The sequence below is a fragment of the Pelophylax lessonae genome (genome assembly GCF_965119305.1).
Source record: "Pelophylax lessonae genome assembly, chromosome: 4".
Lineage (NCBI taxonomy): Eukaryota > Metazoa > Chordata > Amphibia > Anura > Ranidae > Pelophylax > Pelophylax lessonae.
Genome location: NC_138771.1, coordinates 454,075,143 through 454,097,054, shown reverse-complemented (window position 1 = coordinate 454,097,054; position 21,912 = coordinate 454,075,143). Strand labels below are relative to the sequence as shown.

Sequence of the window (21,912 nt, the reverse complement as noted above, 5' to 3'; positions counted from 1 at the left end):
GGAATTAGTATGGGCCCTTCGCTGCCAACTTTTCTCTTGAGGTGCTGCTCCCACCAAGCTCTGTGGTGCAGAATCATGTGCTTCTGCATGCATGTAGTACCCAAATGGCTGGTACTTTTACCATGGCTGATAGCAGTAAAGGGAATAGGAGGTGGTATTGGAGGAGGAGGAGGAGCAAAACGAAGTGGTAAAGGAGGAAGAAGAAAAGAAGAAGAGAAGCAGAGGGTGGAGGAAGGAAGGCGGGGGAGGCAGAGATTACATTAGCAATGCTTGTCTACCTTCACGTTGCAGTACCTCTATCTTTTGGAAGGCCTTTATATGGGAAAGGGCAGGCAGCAAGTCTGGGAAATCCTTAGGCTTATAATTGTACAATTCATTTTTGCTTTTGCCTGTCCTTTCACCTGCATAGAGTACTCTGACTATAGAGAAATAAAAACACAAAAGCGTGTAGACATGCGTGCCCGCATGTCTACACGCTTTTTCCTGGTTACCATTTCTATGCGCATTGAATTGTCCTGAATGTGAGTTGCCAATTTTAATTTCTCTATAATAAAGATGTAAGTTTACTATGCCATTGGAGTCTCCCTCCTGATTTTGAGGTTTGGTACTCTCTTCACCTATTGCATTGATGTGTCTGGATGCTGGAAGTTTGCCTGTTTTTGGAGTGATCTTATCAGGATTGGTTCCCTCAACTTAGAGTACCCCCTCCTTGGATTTCTCTACTACATGCCCATTTGACCAGCCTTAACAGGGGGTCAGGAAGTTCTTGTAAGCTGACATCTATTACATTCCGTTGCACACGGTGTTGATGTTTCCATCTACTTGATTCCAATTTGGGTGGCTGGACTTTTCATCTTTAATTGAGGATCGTTATCTATCTATTTATTGTTTGTTGGACTTTTACCTCACAAGTGATTTGTCCTTACATATATCATTGGCGCTGTACTTTTATCTATTTTAAAATCTGTTGTGGCTGCTACTTCCACTGTTCAATTCAGGCATGTTATCATTTAATAAAAAAAAGAGGTGTTGCAGTTAAAACTACCTAAAAAGCCTTTTTTTATGAAGTTGAAATCAGATTGGGTTGCTGGTGGTGTATTTAAGCCAAGTTAAATGTAAAAATTAGAAAATTAATTACATACCCAAAAATATGTGGGGCCAGAATATGGTTTCCCCTAAGCATGTAATTTGAATATTTTTTCTATGTCACCCTCCAAGTTTTGTTTTTTGTTTTTTTTACTTAAGTTTCCCTGTTAACCTTGAAATGGGCCAGAATTTAGTATCAATATTTTTCCCCTATAGACTTCAATTGGGTTGGCAGCTAAGTCAAGGTTTCATGGATTTCAAACCAGATTTAATTATTCCCCTATGAGTCGAAACCCAGGCAGATTCATTCATCTCTACTGGGGACTAAAGGACAGAATCCTCACCTCCTGAGTTCCTTATGTACATAAGAAAACATGAACAAAATCTTAAATAATAATATTCTAAGTAAATTGCATGAGACTTTTTGACTGGGGGAGGAGATATGAGTAGTATATGAAAACTGTACAGGCGGCATTTTTTCTGATAAAGCTTGCCATCTGCTGGTCGCTTTTAAACATGGAATTTATTATGATTCATATTAACTCTGTTTGCATATGCAAATAATTTTAAAAACAGAACATGCCAAAATTAGTAATTCTTTTAGAGTAAATTTCTTTTAAAAGATTTTCGGTTTAGACATTTCTCCCATGCTTTATTTGGATAGGGATGTCTTGATTCCTGAATAATTAGTCTGGAGCATAAACAATATAGTGTGTAGCAATCTGTCCTTGATTTTAGAAACTGCCCCACCAACAGAAACATGGCGATTTCATGAGAACCATTTTGAAAAATAACCTGCCAATTCAGGCATTATACTCATCATGTTTAAGATCCTGTAGAAGAGATTGATCCTGGCTTATTTTTAATTAAAGGAATGAAGAGAGATATGTAAATGTCTGCACCCCTTGCATCTCTATCAAACTGTATTTTCTAATAGTGCTGCAGATCATATTTCCACCTAGTGGTTGAAAAGACAATCACAGCTCATTCATGCTGGAAGGGGGACTGGGGATGCAGGATGCCACATCATTTTGTATTACTCACTTTTGCAAGTGGGATGGTCACATAATTCTTCTGGATCTCCGTGACTGTAGGAATCAAGTAACTGCCTTCCTTTTTTATATTCATATCTAGCTATATGTCTTAATTTATTCCACAGTTCAACAAAAAGAAAAGTAACCATTCATATCAGTACCACAATTGTAAATGCTTGTAAATAGTCATTTGTTATACACATCTTGACTATACATGTATCAGTGTTTAGTCTTGTATATTGGTAACCATGGTTTTAGATAATGTGGGAGTAGGCATATGATTTTTCTTGGCTGCTTTCAATTATCTATTTAACTATGTCACACCATGTCAGTATTCTCTAACACAGCTGATAAGGAGACATTAACCACGTCATATGCATATGACAATCCTATGTATACAATATATATGCCTTATAATAAAAGTCTTTATTACTTGACCTTCGTAAGATTTACCCCCCTTTATGACCAGGCCAAAAAAAAAACATATTTTTTACTTTCTGCTATAAAACATATCCAATTAAAAAAAACTGAAAAAAATCAAATTCCTTCATCAATTTAGGCCAATATGTATTCTGCTACATATTTCTGGGTAAAAAAAATCCAATAAGCGTATATTGATTGGTTTGCTAAAAAGTTATAGCGTCTACAAACGATGGTATATATACTAGAATTTTTATTTATTTATTTTTATACTAGTAATGGCAGTGATCAGCGACTTATACTGCGATATTGCGGCAGATAATCTGACACAAACACTTTGTGAGAACCAGTGACACTAATAGAATGATCAGTACTAAAAATATGCACTGTCACTGTACAAATGATGCTGGCTGTGAGGAGGTTAAACATCTACAATGATCAAAGGGTCAACTAGTGTGCCTAACTAGTGTTTTTATGTACATAGTGTGCTACTTTTACTAAGGGATATGCTGGATTTTATTGACGGCTTTGCAGGAAAACAAAATCCAGCACATCCCCACTGACAGGACTGAGCTCTGCATTGTTTACATATGCAAAGCATCCTCCAGCCTGTCTCCTCCCCAATCAGTGGGTGTCAGCAGACATTCATTGGCAGGCACCCACTGATCGGCATCTGCTGTGTCTAATCACACGCCCCCTACAAAGAAGTACAGAATCACACACATATATATATATATATATATATATATATACTGCTCAAAAAATTAAAGGAACACTTTTTTTTATCAGAGTATAGCATCAGGTCAATTAAACTCCTGGGATATTGATCTGGTCAGTTAGGTAGCAGAGGGGGTTGTTAATCAGTTTCAGCTGCTTTGGTGTTAATTAAATCAACAACAGGTGCACTAGATTGGCAACAATGAGACAACCTCCAAAACAGGGATAGTTTTACAGGTGGAGGCCACTGACATTTTGTTCCCTACTCATCTTTTCTGACTGTTTTTCACTAGCTTTGCATTTGGCTAGGGTCAGTGTCACTACTGGTAGCATGAGGCGATACTTGGACCCCATAGAGGTTGCACATGCAGTCCAACTCCTCCAGGATGGCACATCAATATGTGCAATGGCCAGAAGGTTTGCTGTGTCTCCCAGTACAGTCTTAAGAGCATGGAGGAGATTCCAGGAGACAGGCAGTTACTCCAGAGCTGGAAAGGGCCATAGAAGGCCCTTAACCCATCAGCAGGACTGGTATCTGCTCCTTTGTGCAAGGAGGAACAGGATGAGCACTGCCAGAGCCCCACAAAATGACCTCCAGCAGGCCACTGGTGTGAATGTCTCTGACCAAACAATCAGAAACAGACTTCATGAGGGTTGCCTGAAGGCAGACATCCTCTAGTGGGCTTGGCACCATGTAACTCGATTGGAATTTGCCATTGAACACCAGAATTGGCAAGTTCGCCACTGACGCCCTGTGCTTTTCACATATGAGAGCATGTTTACCCTGAGCCCATGTGACAGATGTGAAAGGGTCTGGAGAAGCCGTGGAGAACGTCATGCTGCCTGTAACTTCGTTCAGCATGACCAGTTTGGTGGTGGGTCAGTGATGGTCGGGGAGGCATATCCATGGAGGGATGCACAGACCTCTACAGGCTAGACAATGGCACCCTGACTGCCATTAGGTATCAAGATGAAATCCTTGGATCCATTGTCAGACCCTATACTGGTGCAGTGATTCCTGGGTTCCTCCTGGCACACAACAATGTCCGGCCTCATGTGGCGAGAGTATGCAGCCAGTTCCTGGAGGATGAAGGAATTGATGAATGAATGGCCCCCCACGCTCACCTGACCTAAATCCAATGGAAGACCTCTGTGACATTACGTGTTGGTCCATCTGACGCCACCAGGTTGCACCACAGTCTGTTCAGGAGCTCAGTGATGTCCTGGTCCAGATCTGGGAGGAAATACCCCAGGACCAAGACACCATCCGTCATATCATTAGGAGCATGCCCTGATGTTGTCAGGCATGCGTACAAGCATGTGGGGGGCCATACAAACTACTGAGTACCATTTTGAGTTTCTGGAATGAAATTACCCAGTCCATATCAGTATAGATATCCAGCATGATATTTTTCCCCATTGAGATCTGATGTGTTTTCAAAGTGTTCCTTTAATTGTTTTGAGCAGTGTACGTGATTCTGCACAGAATGGCTACCCTGTAGCAGTAAATCTGCTATAGGACGGTCGGCAAGTGGTCTTGCTGCAGCTTTTAATGTACACTATGAGAAGCTCACAGTGTGCAGTGAAAGCAGAAAAAACAATTTTAGTACAGGAAACTCTGGAGTTCAGCTTTAATCAAGACAGTGTCACTGTACTTTGCTTTGCATTTGGGTTGTTATTGTCAAGGCAATGGTAATAAAACCGAGTTATTACCTTTTTGTGTTATTTACTTTGTGAAATGCTCATTCTGTGCCATAAAGTACTTGTATTACATCTTGCATCAGGTCCTTCAGATTACTGTTGCAAGGCTGACATTACATTTAATACACAAAATAAACCTCATAGGGGCTTAGATTATTTTGTGTTGAATTCCTAGTGACTTCATAGGGTGCGTTCTCATGTGGAGCTCACTGACTGGTACAGGAAAAACATACAAATGTGTTACTGTTTGAAGATGTTGCATTCAGTCTGCGTGGAGCTCTGTAAACACTTGGAGTACCAGGTCTTCAGTTAACTCCCCTACAGTTGTTTAAAGAATATAAACTTAGAACCGCCTTGCTTTTTCAGAGTTTAGGTCCCTAGTCAAAAATAGGAGGCACTTTTACTATTGGTCACCTAAGGAACACGCTATCCAACCAAAATGTCCAGGTGATGATTCTATGTCTCCAGGTCCCAGGGAGCAGCTCTGACCCCTTATCCCCATTTAAACACATACCCCGAAAGAAAAGTCTAAAAAACGCCTGGCACATAACTGCTGGTACCATACCATAATGAGACTCTGATGGGAAGATTAAATTAGCCAAAAACCGAATAGAGTAAATATGAAGAGAGTAAAAAGGGAAGAGAATGAAGAACTTACTTCTCCCACTGCCCAAACCAGAACTATCCATCTTCTGGTTCCCCACCATGATCAGTGGCTCCCCTGCCAACCTCTACATCACTACCAGACACACTATTGACAAGGATGTTGGCAGGAGGAACCACTGGGAGCAGAAGGAGGGCAGGGGATGTACAACCCTAAGTGGAAGATTTCTCTTTAATGGAGCAGCATTTAGTGGCATGGGCAGTGGGAGACATAAGTATGTACTCTCTTCTTTTGCAGAGACAGCCTTTTGGCTAATTTTATTTTCCAGGCAGAGGTGCTTTAAAAGGAGGTGCTTTTTCTCAGGGAACAGGGGCAGGAACTCAACCACAACCCCTCCCCCACACTGAAATCATCCATTGGGGGATTCAGGATCCGGGCACCAGGAAAAAATGAAGATCACAGAAGGTGTTGTGTACCACGTACCCTCTCCCGCCCATGATTGCACTGCACCCTGGACACCAGCATTTCCATTGTCCCTGTCCTGCAGTCAGTGGGATCTACTCAGGAGATCCAATCTGTGGGAGTCACTGGGAGATAAGCTATCGCTTGTAAACACAGAAGCCGAACCTATGTGTTTACCAGTGATAGGGATGAGCAGGGAGTAGAGGCCAGAGCCAGAGGTGGCTGAACTAAGTCCCACCAAGTTCCAGCTGAAAAAAAGCCCTGCCTTTTTAAGCTATAGACGCTGTGGAGCAATTCATCCTCAAAGTTCAAAGTTGGTTTGCCCAGCAGTTCAGCTCATCTCACTCCCCATTCCCAGGTCTCCTGCTCTGTGTTAGCTTTAGATCAAAGGTTAGGGGTTGCTGAGCCACAACTGGCCTTGGGGAGCAGGCAAGCTAAGCTGGCTTAGGTTAGGACTTTAGTGCCTCTGCTGTAATGTTTAAAGGAGTTGTAAAGTCAGAAGTTTTTTTATCTTAATGCATTCTATGCATTAAGATAAAAAACCTTCTGGGTGTAGAAGCCTCCCCAGCACCACTAATACTTACCTGAGCCCCATCTCTCTCTAGTGATGTCCATGAGTCCCTCGGCTGTCCGGGTCTCTCTCCTGATTGGCTGAGACACAGCCGCGGCACCATTAGCTCCTGCAGCTGTCAATCAAAGTCAGTTAGCCAATCACGAGAGAGAGAGTGGGGCAGGCCGAATGGCAGCTCCATGTCTGAATTTACACAGGGAGCTGCAGCTTGGCTCAGGTGCCCCCATAGCAAGCAGCTTGCTGTGGAGGCACTTGACAGGAGGGATGGGCCAGTAGCAGCAACCAGGGACCCGAAAGGAGGAGGATCCAGGCTGCCCTGTGCAAAACCAACTGCACAGAGGAGGTAAGTATAATATGTTTGTTATTTTTTTTATTTTTAAATGAGACTTTACAATCACTTTAAGGATGAATTGCCCCACAGTGCTAACAGCTACATAATTCAGTGAGGACTTGCTTTAAAGCTCATTTACTGCTTGTTACTAATCAGTAAATACTTGAATGTCCATAGTCTGGCTACAAGTTCACTTCTTTGCTTCACAACGGTTCCTGCAAGCTCCCCAAATTTTCTATGCATGCAGCAACTAACTGATAGTGGGAGCACAAGCACATTTCCACCCTAGACCCCATATTACAATGCATGGTGCCTTGGCAACCTTTTCAGCGTCTTGGGAATTGCCAAGTGGTTAGAAGATGGGGGTAATTCTCGGTCTTAGGAAAAATCTGAATATGCGTAGTAAGCTCTGCAGACTTCCAAAGGCGGCTACCTGAGTGTGACACATCTCATGTCTATGGGTAAACTTAAATATGCACTTTTAATTGAATGCTATTGCTGCAAGTACCAAATGAAACCTAAATCCACATTTTAGAAACTCAAAACACTGTTTAAAAAAAAAAAGTATGAAAAAATACATTTTGTTTAGTGTTTCTTAACAATCAATCAGAAAAGCAATCAACAAGAATCAATCTTTCATTAATCTGACTACAATCGATAAGATTCTGATTGGTTGCTGTTTTGTTACTGTACTTTGCACATCATTAGTACTCTTTACAGTGCCTTACTGAATAAAGTCCATGGTCTCTTAGAGGTACATGAGCTCCAGTCAGCAAAACACTGTTTTTTATGGTATACTGAAAGCAAACTTGCCATGAGAAACTCAAAATGTTAATGCTAATGCTAACCTAATACTTCAAGCTGCTTGGAAGCATCTCTAGTTAACACTAAATGTTACCTGTGCTATTATGGAGCCCTAGAACCGTGAACGTCCACATCCTGGCACCCTCAACATTAGCTCTGAAGCTCTCACACATCCATTCTACATCCAATGAGGGCCACCAATGTCCAATGAAGGGGCACTTGTATTGAAGTATTAAATAGTGGGATGGGGGGGGGGAGGGGACTGTCAATGTTCTGAGAGCTACAATACAGGGTTAAATAAAGTATGCACCTGAGCTAAGGGGTTTCCCAAGAGTATGACTAACAACCAACTGATACTTTCAGACACTTTGTGGTGCGAAATCCAAACACAAAAGTGTTATATATTGCAGTTTACCCATTTTTAGATGTGATGGCTGTATTCGTTTTCTTTTTTTAGGCATTTTTCCTTTATTTTCACCTTGTGATCCAGCCACTAAGTTTGGTATTTTTCAACTTCTTTCAACAGACCAAGCTGTTCAGCAAAAATGGAAGTTAGAGGGTTGAGACAAACCATTTAACACTGACAGGAGGGCTTACAATGGTAAGCTTGTATTCATTTACGTTAAACCTTTATCCAAAAGGAAAAAAAATGTTTGCTTTAACTGCTTATAAAGTGCTGGTTGCAGTTCAGCTTTAATTAAACTAGTCTAACATTACCCTCTCCCCAGATAGACAAAGCTGCTGTCCAAAAGTGTCTCCGTTGCTCCTTGAATGGAGAGGAGACAGCCTAGGACAGGAAGTGTGTTATTGGCTGGATCAGCAGGTGAAAATAAAGGGAGAAAAAAGAAGACTAATGCAGCTACCACATCTAAGCATTGGTAAACTGCAATATATTACGTTTTTGTTTTTAGGTTTAAAACCGCTTTAAGCGTGCACAAAGACTCTGCAAATAAATGCATCAAAAGGAGCATGTGACACCTGTTGATACTCAAATTACCGAATTAAAGCGGTAGTATCCCGCTTTTTGACACTTTTACCTACAGGTAAGCCTATAATAAGGCTTACCTGTAGGTACAAATAATATCTTCTAAACCGGCACGGTTTAGGAGATATTTACAGTGCATGCAGCCGCTCTCGAGAGCGGCGCATGCGCTCTGAAGGTCCGGGGGGACCTTCAATTAATTTGCCGGGAGCTTGCCGGAAAATCACTCCTGCGGGCATGCGTGGGAGTGACTTCATCGCGGCTCCGGCCAATCATCGCGCCGGAGCCGTCTCTTCTGGCCAATCATCGCGCTGGAGCCGCCGAACCCGGAAGAGACGGCGAGGGATCATGGCAGCGCCCGCAGCGATGTCCGGGGGTCCGTGTCGGGGCTTCGTTCTAAGGTAAGTTACACATAATGGGCTAGTATGCGATGCATACTAGCCCATTATGCCTTTGTCTTGCAGGTTTTTTTTTTTTTTTTTTCCTAGGGTTTACAACCGCTTTAAATACCCAAATGTAAATTTAAATGTAAAAATGTAAATTGTTTACCCAAATGTAAGGTTCAACAGCTGTAGGGTCCTTTCACACGGGCGGTCCATATGTCCGTTTTCATCCCATTTTTTTGCGGATGAAAACGGACATAATGCATGTCAATGGGATTGCGGATCTCAGCGGATGACCATCCGCTGACATCCAATTTGCATCCTTTCCTATCAGTTCTGTTTTTTGGAATGGAAGAGAACCCTATTTTTTTTTCTTCCGTTTAAAAAAACGTAGCAGACGCAAAAACGGATGTCAGCGGTGTCATCCGTTGACATTCTCAATCCTATAGACATACATTATCTCCGCTTATCATCCGCAAACGGATGGGATGATAAACGGACATACGGACTGTTTATTGTTCATTCGTGTCCGTAAAAAAAAAAAAAAAAGTGCCGGAGCGGATCAAAAAATGGTCTGCCCTGTGTGAAAGGACCCGTACAATAGAGTAATTAGTAAAGTTATACACTGGCTGCATTGGTGGTACTCCTGCCATGCTCATGCCAACTCCTCCCCTTTTCCCACTGCTTACAAGTTGTTGTGGGTCCAAATTGTTACAATCTTAGCTCAGAAATGTATCAAACAACAATTCATTACACAGGCCACATGCACAATGAATGGAGAAAAGCACATTTTTAGCACAATACACCACCTATGTACACAAAGGAATCTATTTCTGTTTCTGCGTGCATGTGACATCACACTGATGAATGAATTCTGATTGTTTATCCAACATGAGTGTACCTTGAATTCCCTGTACATTCTATGTACATTGCAAACAGTTTTCTTAAGATAGCAAACTTCAGATTAATTTATCAGTGGTATATACATGCACACCTACATGTTATCACCAACTTCCATGAACTGTGTAATTCTATACAAATTATATAAGGACTCAGTATTACCTTGCTAGATTCAATTCAATGTATTATTTGGGAAGCAAAATACATTTTGCATTTCTTTTTTTTTTTTATGTGTATATGTACAGTATGTGTGTACTATAGGCGATGGGCACATTGGGTATACATAGTCCTCTGTGTATGTCCTGTATGTAGTGTGTGCAGTGCACAAAGTATACAGTATGTAGTGTGTATATGAACTTTAAGCTTCTTTTCTTTGTGGTTGTCTGTTTTTCTTGTGTATGGTGAAACACACAAATACACCCTTTTCGCAACCATAAAAATAAGCAAGCGTTCATGCCTACAAATCACAACTACCATAATAATAGTAATTATAAGGCCTTGTGGAAGATAGTGAGCTGTCTGTGTTGCCCAACAGTAATCATCTACTGTAAATTCGATGCTGCACATGACAGCTGGTGAATGCATACAAGACATCTTAGACAGTTTTCATTTCAGGCACTACGGGGGTTCATAATTTATGTATTACTAGCAATAGCATAACTATGGCCCTACACATATGTGCAGCTCTTCCATTGTCATCCTTGCTGTACATTAACAACATTTACATTGTAGAGGATACCATCAGCACTAGAGCACAAGCACACCTGAATCCCCCTGCTGTCATCCAAACCTGGGCTGATTCAATAATGTTAGTAATAATAATAATAATAATAATAATAATTATCCCCCTGCTGTCATCCAAACATGGGCTGATTCAATAATGTTAGTATTAATAATAATGCTAATAATAATACTAATAATAATACTAATAATAATATAATGTAGTATTCTTTTTACTATCATTATTATTGTTTATAATGCATATTATTTAATAATACTAAATATATAATACTAATAATAATAATAATATAATATAGTATTCTTTTTACTATCATTATTATTATTATTATTATTATTAATATTATTATTATTATTATTTATAATGCATATTATTTATTAATACTAAATATATAATAATAACAACAACAACAATAATAATAATTTTATTATTATTATTAGGAATAATAATGAATATAGTATTATTAGTACTATTGTTATTATTATTAATCATCATATTTATTAATAATACTAAATATATAATAATAACAAAAAATAATAATAATAATAATACAATTTTGGCTTATATAATAACACAGTACAGTGATTATCAGGGTGCAGTAAACCACAGACACCAATCACAAATGGGCTGTCTAATGAAAGTTGATTTCTGTTTGCAGTATGATCATTGTTTGAGGTCTTCAAAATTAAATAACCTCTTGAATTTAAAATCTTTATTTAATTACAAATAAAAAAATACAACCTACAGTTCAGTGACCAAGCAGTTTATCAGCAAACTCCAGGTAATAATAAAAAAAAGCCAACTACCTGTAAATGCACTCGCCTGCCAGGTGATAATACAGGTACCCCAATGCACAGAAAGAGAATAACTAAAGCCGGTCACATTATTTGCTTTTTTTAAAACACAAACAATTCTCATTAATCTTTTTATCAAACAATTATGCAAATGATCACAGAGCTTTTAATTACAAATTGTCATTGTAACTTCACTCTCCATTTCCTCATCATAGGTCCATCAAATATGTAAAATGAAGCTTCCTTTTATTTTTCCTATTAATATATCAGATAAAATCTTTTGCATGTCACTGATTATTGAAGTTTAACTGAAAACGGCGGTGCTGCAAGAAAAGTCACTATGTATGTGGCCACCACAATTTGTGGTCCTCCAGCTACCCCCTGCTGTACTTCTGTATGTCTTCAAGAACTTTTTTGAACTTTTGCTCATCTCTATGCATCACACATATCTACTACTGCGAAGGCAAGTCATCCCCTTCCCCAGGATGCTCCACCGTGTAGGGACTTACCTTGTGGGGGGGACTGGTGTACCAAGCAACCACTGTGACATCCACCTAGGCAGAGGGATCTGCACACCCAGATGCAGGCAGAGCTTGTACTGCACTCTCCCTGTGTCATTCAGCAGCCCCAGGCTCAGGAAGAAGGCAGGGAGAAGGAGCACTAAGGAGGAGAGAAGGGGGGAGTGGAGAGGAGAGGGGAGTTCTATAAAACAGAGCACCTATTGTCTGCAAACCCCAGCATATGGTATATTTCATACATATTGAAGGCATTAGGCGGCTATATTTATAGATAAGTAACAAGACTTGGATGCAGAAGCATGGAGTGGAGTTAGTGAAAGTCTGCTAAAGTAAAGGCTTATTACTTTTAGAGTTCTGAGTCCATAGATCACAAAGCTGCCAGCTGCGCCAGGTTATGCTTGCCATACACATGGGCAGTTTTATTGCAGTATTAACCAGCTTTCTACTGCAAAAGCGGCCAAACTGGTCAAGGCAGCTTATAAACCTCTCCGCCATATAAACATTTAGGATTGGATTGCTAAAGGAGTGGAGAATGTGCACATGACTTCGAAAATAAGGTAAAGGCTTGTTTTACCGCAGCTGTTGGTTTGCGCTGTGAAGACAGCAGCGCGGATGTGCTGTAAATGACGCATCTCAGGGTTGATATTTCATTCATCTTTATGTGCTACAGTGCGTTGAAATGCGGTGTAGAGCATTACAAAAAATGCACACTATTGCAGCGCAGCAATGTGAACTGAAATCAAAGGGCTCACGGCAAATTGGCTTGTCAATGCACTGATGGACCCCAACACATATGGTATGAATAGCCCTTTAACCCCTTAGCGCCAAAGCCTTTAACCGCTTTTGGACCGCCCCACACATATATACTGCAGCAGGGCAGCCCTTCAGCACGAAATCACGTACCTGTACATCTTTTTTTTTTTTGGGGTCTGGTGCGCGCATGCGTGCCGCCTGCGACTGGCTCCTGCTGTGATTGGAAACAGCGAAAGCCAATCAGCAGGTCCTGCAGACCTGATGTTTGTCGGCATTCGGCGATCATTTCTGAGAGAGGAAGAACTAATGTAAACAAGGCAGATCGCCTGTTCTGTTAGAGGGGAAGATGGAGATCTCGTGTTTCTGCTAAACAGGAACACTGATCTCCGTCTTCCCCCAGTCCAAGCATCCTCCACACAGTAAGAACCCTTTCACACGAGCTTTCCGATCAGGTCCGCCTGTCAGTTTTTCAGGCGGACCTGATCGGACACTCTATTAATCCCTATGGAGCAGCGGATGTCAGCGGTAACATGTTCGCTGACACTTGCTGCTATCCGATCCAATCCTGTCTGTGAAATCCATACAGATGGTAACCCTATTTTCCATCCGTCTGGCAGATCAGATCAGATGGGATTGGATGAAAACAGACAGGCAGTCAGGAGAGCACAGCTCTGACAGGTTCGTCTCTGCACAGTGAGCGGAGACGGATCTGTCATCCACCTCTTCAGCAAAGATCAGTGGATTGATTCCCTGCTGAGCAAAGCGGAGTCCACTGGGTGGAATGCCCATGTGAAAGAACCCTTAGCAAGCACTCCCAGGGTACACATTTAACCCTTTGATCACCCCTTCGCTGCCTGTGTCATTAGAACAGTGACAGTGCACTTTATTTTAGCACTGATCACTGTATTGGTATCACTGGTCCCCAAAAAGTATTACGTATTGTCAGATCTGTCCGTTGCAATGTCGCAGTCCTGCTAAAAATCACTGATTGCCGCCATTACTAGTAAAAAAAAAAAAAAAAAAAAAATCTATAAAGCTATCCCATAGTTTGTAGACAATTTGTGTAACGTTTGTGCAAACCAATCAATATACCCTGATTGGGATTTTTGTTACCAAAAACATGTAGCAGAGCACATTGTGGCCTAAATTGATGAAGACATTTGATATTTTACTTTTTTTTATTGGTATGTTTTATAGCAGAAAGTAAAATATAGTTTTTTTTTTTTCAAAATTGTCAGTCTTTTTTGTTTATAGCGCAAAAAATGTGAGTTGATCAATTACCACCAAAAGAAAGCTCTATTTGTGGCGAAAAAAGGACATTCATTTTATTTGGGTACAGTGTCGCACGACCACGCAATTGTCAGGTAAAGTAACGCAGTGCTGTATCGCAAAAAATGGCCTGGTCACGAAGGGGGTAAAACCTTCCGGAGCTGAAGTGGTAAGAGCTTTTAGACACCAGGAGGCGGAGGCAGTAATTTCGGTTATGTGACCGCCGTGATTGCCTGTCACAGCGGTCAAATGTTTGGAAAGCTCCCAATCACAAGTAGGGGGCGGGAGCTTTCCCTTACCCGCCAGTAGCAGCATTGTTTACATTTTGATGCGCATAAATGCGGCCTCTCGACATTAAGGCCCACCCTCCGAGAGGCTGCATATATGTGTGCGGCCAGCATGAAGAGGTTAAACTGCATTCACTTTGAATACCCAATCATGTTAAGGGAAATGAAAAACACAGCTTCCTAATGGCACATTTTTGGTTGAATAAAGTGAGCACACCTTATTCTCCAAAGCTAGGCCTCATTTACACTTGCAGCCAAGGGTTGCAAAAATAGTCGGGTGGTACTCGTGAAGCGACCGTAATGCCATGCAGCAAAAAATGATACCCCATGTCGTGTTTAGCCGGCAGTACCACTGGCAAACACGACTCAATAAAGTGTAACACACATAACTGCGACGTGGTTTTGCAGGACTTCAGGATTAAAACAGGCGGGGTGGAGGTAACATGTTGCCTCCCAGCTGCCTGGCAACTTCCCTAAAAAAATTGATTCACCTTGGATCTCTTTTAAGAGGGACCGCAAGTGTGAATAAGCCTTAAGTAAACATTTAATTTGTATAGTGTCCCGAGATTTGAACCAAGGACTCCAGTGCTACAAGGCAGAAAGTGCTCTACCATGCTCTACCATCCCATGGTCCTTGCCCTGTTTGATGAATAAGTCTGACAACAGCTATTGTTTAATGAATATTACATTAAAATTGAAGCCCCTGCTAGGCTAAGTCCTGCTAAAATGCGATCCACAATTTTTCAGTTTTCAGAGGCATTTCACAGGTAGCGAGGACGTGCTATGCCTTCTCCATACTGCCTGTTTTAACCCTGTAAAATCTGCACTACCGCGCCGCACTCACATGCGTTGTAGGTGGTTGCAGCATGGCCCCATTCACTTGAATAGATTGTGGTAGATGGCAATACTGTCCGCCACACGCAGCAGGGGGAATAGTTTTTGCTGCGCCATGTGTATGATCCGGCCCGGCTTCCCTGCCATTTTAAGGGGGGCAACTGGGGACTCAGCCTCCTATTTTTACCATCCTCTGAATGCAACTCTGAATTAGCCCTAATGTTCCCTGCTCTTTTCGAAACAACATTAATATAAAAAGGAAAAATAAACATATAAAATGCATGTAAAGTATCTGTCAGCCAATTTTATAAACACACCATAGAAGAGGAGACAGTGACTGAGATGTAAAGGAGAAAACAGTGTACATAATGAGATAAGGTCTACCATCTGGGCCGCAAAGTGTCCCGCACAGATACTATAAAATGTTGGCGGTATTGTATAAATCTCTATAAACGGTGCAGACAATCCCAAATAGAAATCACTTTTACTTACTGCTCGCAGTCCAGAAGAGAAAGTACTTGCTCAGTGCAGGATTACACACACCCACATGCTGGTAAATGGCTCCGACAATGTAATCACAGCTGTAAGGGAGGACTATGTACTCAGTTATTGCTGTAGGTCAGAGGGCAGCACAGACAGACACCATACTCTCAGATCTGACAGAAACAACGTAAAGGCACTGATGGGAGGTAGATAGAGATAACTGCTGTTATCTGTCATACCATGTTCTGTACAGCCATACATACCTGGAGTTATCATTCTTTGTAGATGGCAAGCTTCTAGGAGCAGGGCCTCTCACCTACATAGAAACATAGAAACATAGAATGTGTCGGCAGATAAGAACCATTTGGCCCATCTAGTCTGCCCAATATATCTGAATCCTATGAATAGTCCCTGGCCCTATCTTATATGAAGGATAGCCTTATGCCTATCCCATGCATGCTTAAACTCCTTCACTGTATTTGCAGCTACCACTTCTGCAGGAAGGTTATTCCATGCATCCACTACTCTCTCAGTAAAGTAATACTTCCTCATATTACTTTTAAACCTTTGCCCCTCTAATTTAAAACTGTGTCCTCTTGTGGTAGTTTTTCTTCTTTTAAATATGCTCTCCTCCTTTATCGAGTTGATTCCCTTTATGTATTTAAAAGTTTCTATCATATCCCCTCTGTCTCTTCTTTTTTCCAACCTATACATGTTAAGGTCCTTTAACCTTTCCTGGTAAGTTTTTTCCTGCAATCCATGTACTAGTTTAGTAGCTCTTCTCTGAACTCTCTCTAGAGTATCTATATCCTTCTGGAGATATGGCCTCCAGTACTGCGCACAATACTCCAAGTGAGGTCTCACCAGTGTTCTGTACAGCGGCATAAGCACTTCTTTCTTTCTACTGCTTATACCTCTCCCTATACATCCAAGCATTCTGCTGGCATTTCGTGCTGCTCTATTACATTGTCTTCCCACCTTTAAGTCTTCTGAAATAATTACTCCTAAATCCCTTTCCTCAGATACTGAGGTCAGGACTGTGTCAAATATTCTATATTCTGCCCTTGGGTTTTTACGTCCCAGGTGCATTATCTTGCACTTATCCACATTAAATTTCAGTTGCCAGAGTTCTGACCATTCTTCTAGTTTTCCTAAATCCTTTTCCATTTGGCGTTTCCCTCCAGGAACATCAACCCTGTTACATATCTTTGTGTCATCAGCAAAAAGACAAACCTTACCATCGAGGCCTTTTGCAATATCACTTATGAAGATATTAAACAAAATTGGTCCCAGTACAGATCCCTGAGGTACCCCACTGGTAACATGACCTTGTTCTGAATGTTCTCCATTGACTACAACCCTCTGTTGTCTGTCACTCAGCCACTGCCTAATCCACTCAACAATATGGGAGTCCATGCTCAATGACTGCAGTTTATTGATAAGTCTTCTATGTGGGACAGTGTCAAAAGCCTTACTAAAATCTAGATATGCAATGTCTACTGCACCTCCACCGTCTATTATTTTAGTCACCCAGTCAAAAAAGTCTATAAGATTTGTTTGACATGATCTCCCTGAAGTAAACCCATGTTGTTTTTCATCTTGCAATCCATGGGATTTAAGATGTTCCACAATCCTATCCTTTAATAGGGTTTCCATTAATTTGCCTACTATTGATGTCAGACTCACTGGTCTATAGTTGCTCGATTCCTCCCTACTACCTTTCTTGTGAATGGGCACGACATTTGCCAATTTCCAATCTTCTGGGACGACTCCTGTTGCTAATGATTGGTTAAATAAATCTGTTAATGGTTTTGCCAGCTCACCACTAAGCTCTTTTAATAATTTTGGGTGTATCTCATCAGGACCCTGTGACTTATTTGTCTTCACTTTAGACAGCAATCTTAGAATGTCTTCTTCTGTAAAGACACATGCATCAAACAATTCATTAGTCATCCTTTCGAGTGGAGGTCCTTCTCCTTCTTTTTCTTCTGTAAAAACTGAACAGAAGTATTCATTAAGGCAGTCGGCTAGCCCTTTATTCTCTTCTACATACCTTCCGTCCTTTGTTTTTAATTTAGTTATTCCTTGTTTTAATTTCCTTTTTTCATTTATATATCTGAAGAATGTCTTATCCCCCTTTTTCATAGACTGAGCTAGTTTTTCTTCTGCCTGCGCTTTAGAAGTTCTTATAACTTGCTTGGCCTCTTTCTGCCTAATCTTGTAGATTTCCTTATCTTCATTGCTCTGGGTTTTTTTATAATTACAAAATGCTAGCTTTTTATTTTTAATGATTTGGGCCACTTCTGCTGAGTACCACAGTGGTCTCTTCCTTTTTTTGCTTTTACTGACAAGTCTAATGCAATTTTCTGTTGCCTTCAATAATGCACCTTTTAAGTAGTCCCATTTCTCCTGGACTCCATGTAATCCGTTCCAGTCTGATAAGGACTCATTTATGACTAATTTCATTTTTGAAAAGTCTGTTTTTCTAAAATCTAAAACTTTTGTTTTTGTGTGGTGTGACTCTTTCACAGTTCTTATATTAAACCACACTGACTGGTGATCACTGGATCCCAAGGTTTCGCCTACAATGACATCATATACCGAATCCCCATTTGTGAATACCAGATCCAAAATGGCCTCCCTCCGGGTTGGCTCCTCAACCACTTGTTGCAGAGACAACCCCAGTAGGGAATTTAGAATATCTGTACTCCTGGTAGAACTTGCTATTTTGGTTTTCCAGTTTATATCTGGAAGATTGAAATCTCCCATAATGATAACTTCTCCTTTCATTGTCATTTTAGCTATTTCTTCAACTAGTAGATCATCTAGTTCTTTGACTTGACCAGGTGGTCTATATATCACACCTACACGAGTTACTGCATGATTAGCAAACTGTAACGTAACCCAAACTGACTCTATGTTGGCCTCACTAACTTGTATTAGGTTAGATTTAATGCTATCTTTCACATACAGGACCACTCCTCCTCCTTTCTTGCCTTCTCTGTCTCTTCTGTATAAAGAGTACCCTGGTATGGTTATGTCCCAGTCATTTCTTTCATTAAACCATGTCTCCGTAATAGCCACTAAATCTACATTCTCAGATGCCATAATTGACCCAAGTTCGTTGATTTTTTTACCTAAACTGCGAGCATTTGTAGACAGGACTCTGAGCTTATCATTTCTTAACCTCTGTGCTTCTGACCTGTTCTGGCATTGTTTCGAGGGGCAATTGGACTCTTGTAATTCCACTCTTTTGCCCCCCCCCCTTCCTAGTTTAAATACTCTTTAGCAAATTCTTGGAGTTGTTCACTAAGTACATTTGTTCCTTTGAGAGAAAGATGCAAACCATCTTTTTTGTACAGTTCCTTTCTATTCCAAGTAGAGCTATCATGAGAAACAAAGCCAAATCCTTGCTCTTGACACCATTTACTAAGCCATATGTTGAACTCCTTTATGCGCCTCTGCCTATCATTCTGAACATTATGCACAGGCAGAACTTCAGAAAATGAAATGGTGGATGCAAAATCCTGTACGTCATTTCCAAGTGTGATAAAAGATTTTTTCACCTCTGACACTTCATTGCAAGCCAGGTCATTTGTCCCTAGATGGACAAGAACATCCACGTCCCCTTCCTGCTTTGCTTGCTTAACAATATTAATAATACGTCTTCTATCTCGTCTAGCAGTAGCACCAGGGAGACATCTCACAAAACCATTTTCTTTAAGCTCCACACTTCTTATGATTGAATCACCCAGCAACAGCTGCTTCCTTTGAGACTTCACTTTATCTTTTTTGTCCTTGGCTGCAGTCTTGCATACATTAGACATAGGAGTCGATGGTTTCTCACCCTCTGTGCTTGAGTCCATATCCATGTTGTCCTTACATTCTGAGAGTGCTGCAAATGAATTTTGGAGAACCACCGACTGTGGGACATATCTTCTATCCACCACTCTAAGTCTTCCTGAACCTACAGTAACCCATCTGCCATTTCTGGGGGTCCTCTGTGGCAGTGGCATTGCAGCAGTCCCAGCTGGAGTTTGTTTAACAGATAATTTAAATATCTCTGATTTCAAAAATGCAATTTCCTGCTGCAGTAAGGAGAATTGTCTACAGATCTGACAGCATCCGAATCTCCAAAGAGTGGAACATGAAATAAATGCAAAACAATTCCTGCACTGAACCAAGTCTGCCATTTTAAAGAGGAGAGAAAAAAAAAAAGAAGAAAATTTGTAAATTTAAGTCAAACAAATCTTACTTTTTTTTTTTTTTTCCACCTTCCAGCCTACCTTCTGACTATCTCCTGCAATATCTCATTCACTGTACTTAAAATGTTGTACTTGCAATGGAGTACTTGCAGCTAATGAATTAGACCAGCTAATGAGTATTTCTCTATATATACACACTCCTTCACAGCTCCTCCCCCAGCAAAAATTGTAACACCTTAATGGGCTAGTCTCATTAGCAAATGCACAATAGCAGACACCTGACCAAATTCCTTTCCTCTTCTGAAGCAATGGTCAGCAAAAAGAAACACATATGAGTTGGTTGCAAACTCCAAGCCAATCTCTTTCAGTATCTCTTCAGTCTCCTGCAATATCTCATTCACTGTACTTAAAATGTTGTACTTGCAATGGAGTACTTGCAGCTAATCTGACCTTTGCATTGAATATAATTATTTATGTTATAACCTCTAAGGCTATGCATGTAAAGCCCTCTGTTCTAGGGTGACCAGACGTCCCGGTTTCCAGGGACATTCCCCGGACTGAGGACACTGTCTCCGGACCAAGTCTGTCCCCGTTTTTGTCCCCGGATTCAGGGCAGGGATAACATAGACAGGGCATCCTATGCTGGCTGAGAAACAGCCTAATGGCTTGGATGCAGTCACCTCCTGATGGACGATCCCACTGCCGCTGTTCAGTGGAGGCGAGGCAGAGCCAAGAATTGACTGTGTGAAGGGCTGAGACTGGGAGGTGAGCAGATGGGGGGCTGTCTGTACACAGGTGAGGGAAGTGGGGGAGCAGGGGTCAGCTGCATGGAGAGATAGTGTAAGATCCTGGTACTTTCAGTACCTTTCTAGCCTCTTACTTCCGCATTGCGTTCCACCATTCAGGTAGGTGGAACGCATATAGCTGCATGTCTCTTTAACATCTGATGACGTCATCACTAGGCGCCGCTCTGAGCGGCTATTTCAACCGCCGGTGTGCACTCACAAGGTGTTCGTGCAACCGCTCGTTATACATCCCTGTCTGACGCTGCCGAATCCTCCAGCTATCTTCCTATACCTGGATTGACCGGAGCCTCGCTACCTGATTCTTTACCTCGCTACCTGATCCTTTACCTCGCTTACCAGCTAGTGATAAGTACCCCGCAGGGGATCCCTTCCTATCAAGTCACACGCTATCTATTCTTGCATATTAAGAACTGTTGCTAAACTCTAGGATATATGCACTACAATATCTATCACCTGCATCGTTACCTAGATTGCTAGCTCTTGAGCCTACTACCACCTGTAACTTATATCCTTGCATTAACTTAGCATCTCCTGTACACTTCATCTGCTATCCCCTACCACCTGTTACTTGTACATGATTGCTAACCTTCCTGCATACTATCTACCACCATCTGCTATCGCTCCTGCAACATTACTACCTGAGTGCCTATCATTAATTGCTATCACTACTCAAGCCTATTCCTTCAGTATATCACCTCAATACTATTGCATAGATATCTATCACTCCAGCAACATTTTATCTGAGTGTTTGTGTATGTGCATACTGAAGCGGGCTGAGCCACTATGATGAGTCAGGAGAGTTGGATAAGGTAATTCAACACATCTCTACAAGACTACTGAGTGGAAATTCTGCAGCTGCAAATCCAGTTCACTAAATCAAACCCCAGAGCGTTACAGATTGCACGAACCAGAAAAAATGGATTCAGCAGAATTAGCCACTCATGTGATGCACCTAACACAAAAGGTAGATGCATTAATTGTTTCTCTTACCGAAGTGCAAAAAGAAAATCAGACTTTGAGACAGCAGATAGCCCGTGTATCACAGCTCACTGCTGCTCAACCCCGCGAGCCCAAAATAAACCCTCCACAAGTGTTTACAGGTGATCGGAAAAAATTTAGTGAATTTAAAAACGCATGTCAATTGCTTTTTAATTTAAAACCTCGTACTTACAATACAGACCAAATTAAAGTCTGCACCACTATCTCATATATGTCAGGTGATCCACGGG

At 41.2% G+C, this 21,912-nt stretch overlaps 1 protein-coding gene across 1 annotated transcript in view; it reads right to left on the bottom strand.

The window, feature by feature from the left end:
- SYNPO (synaptopodin) overlaps window positions 1-15,696 on the bottom strand; it is a 179,846-nt gene extending 164,150 nt beyond the window's left edge. Inside the window, exon 1 of the mRNA XM_082254538.1 lies at window positions 15,682-15,696. The gene's annotated coding sequence lies outside the window, so the exon portion shown is untranslated. The remainder of the gene's footprint in view (window positions 1-15,681) is intronic.
- Between the last annotated feature and the right edge of the window lie 6,216 nt (window positions 15,697-21,912).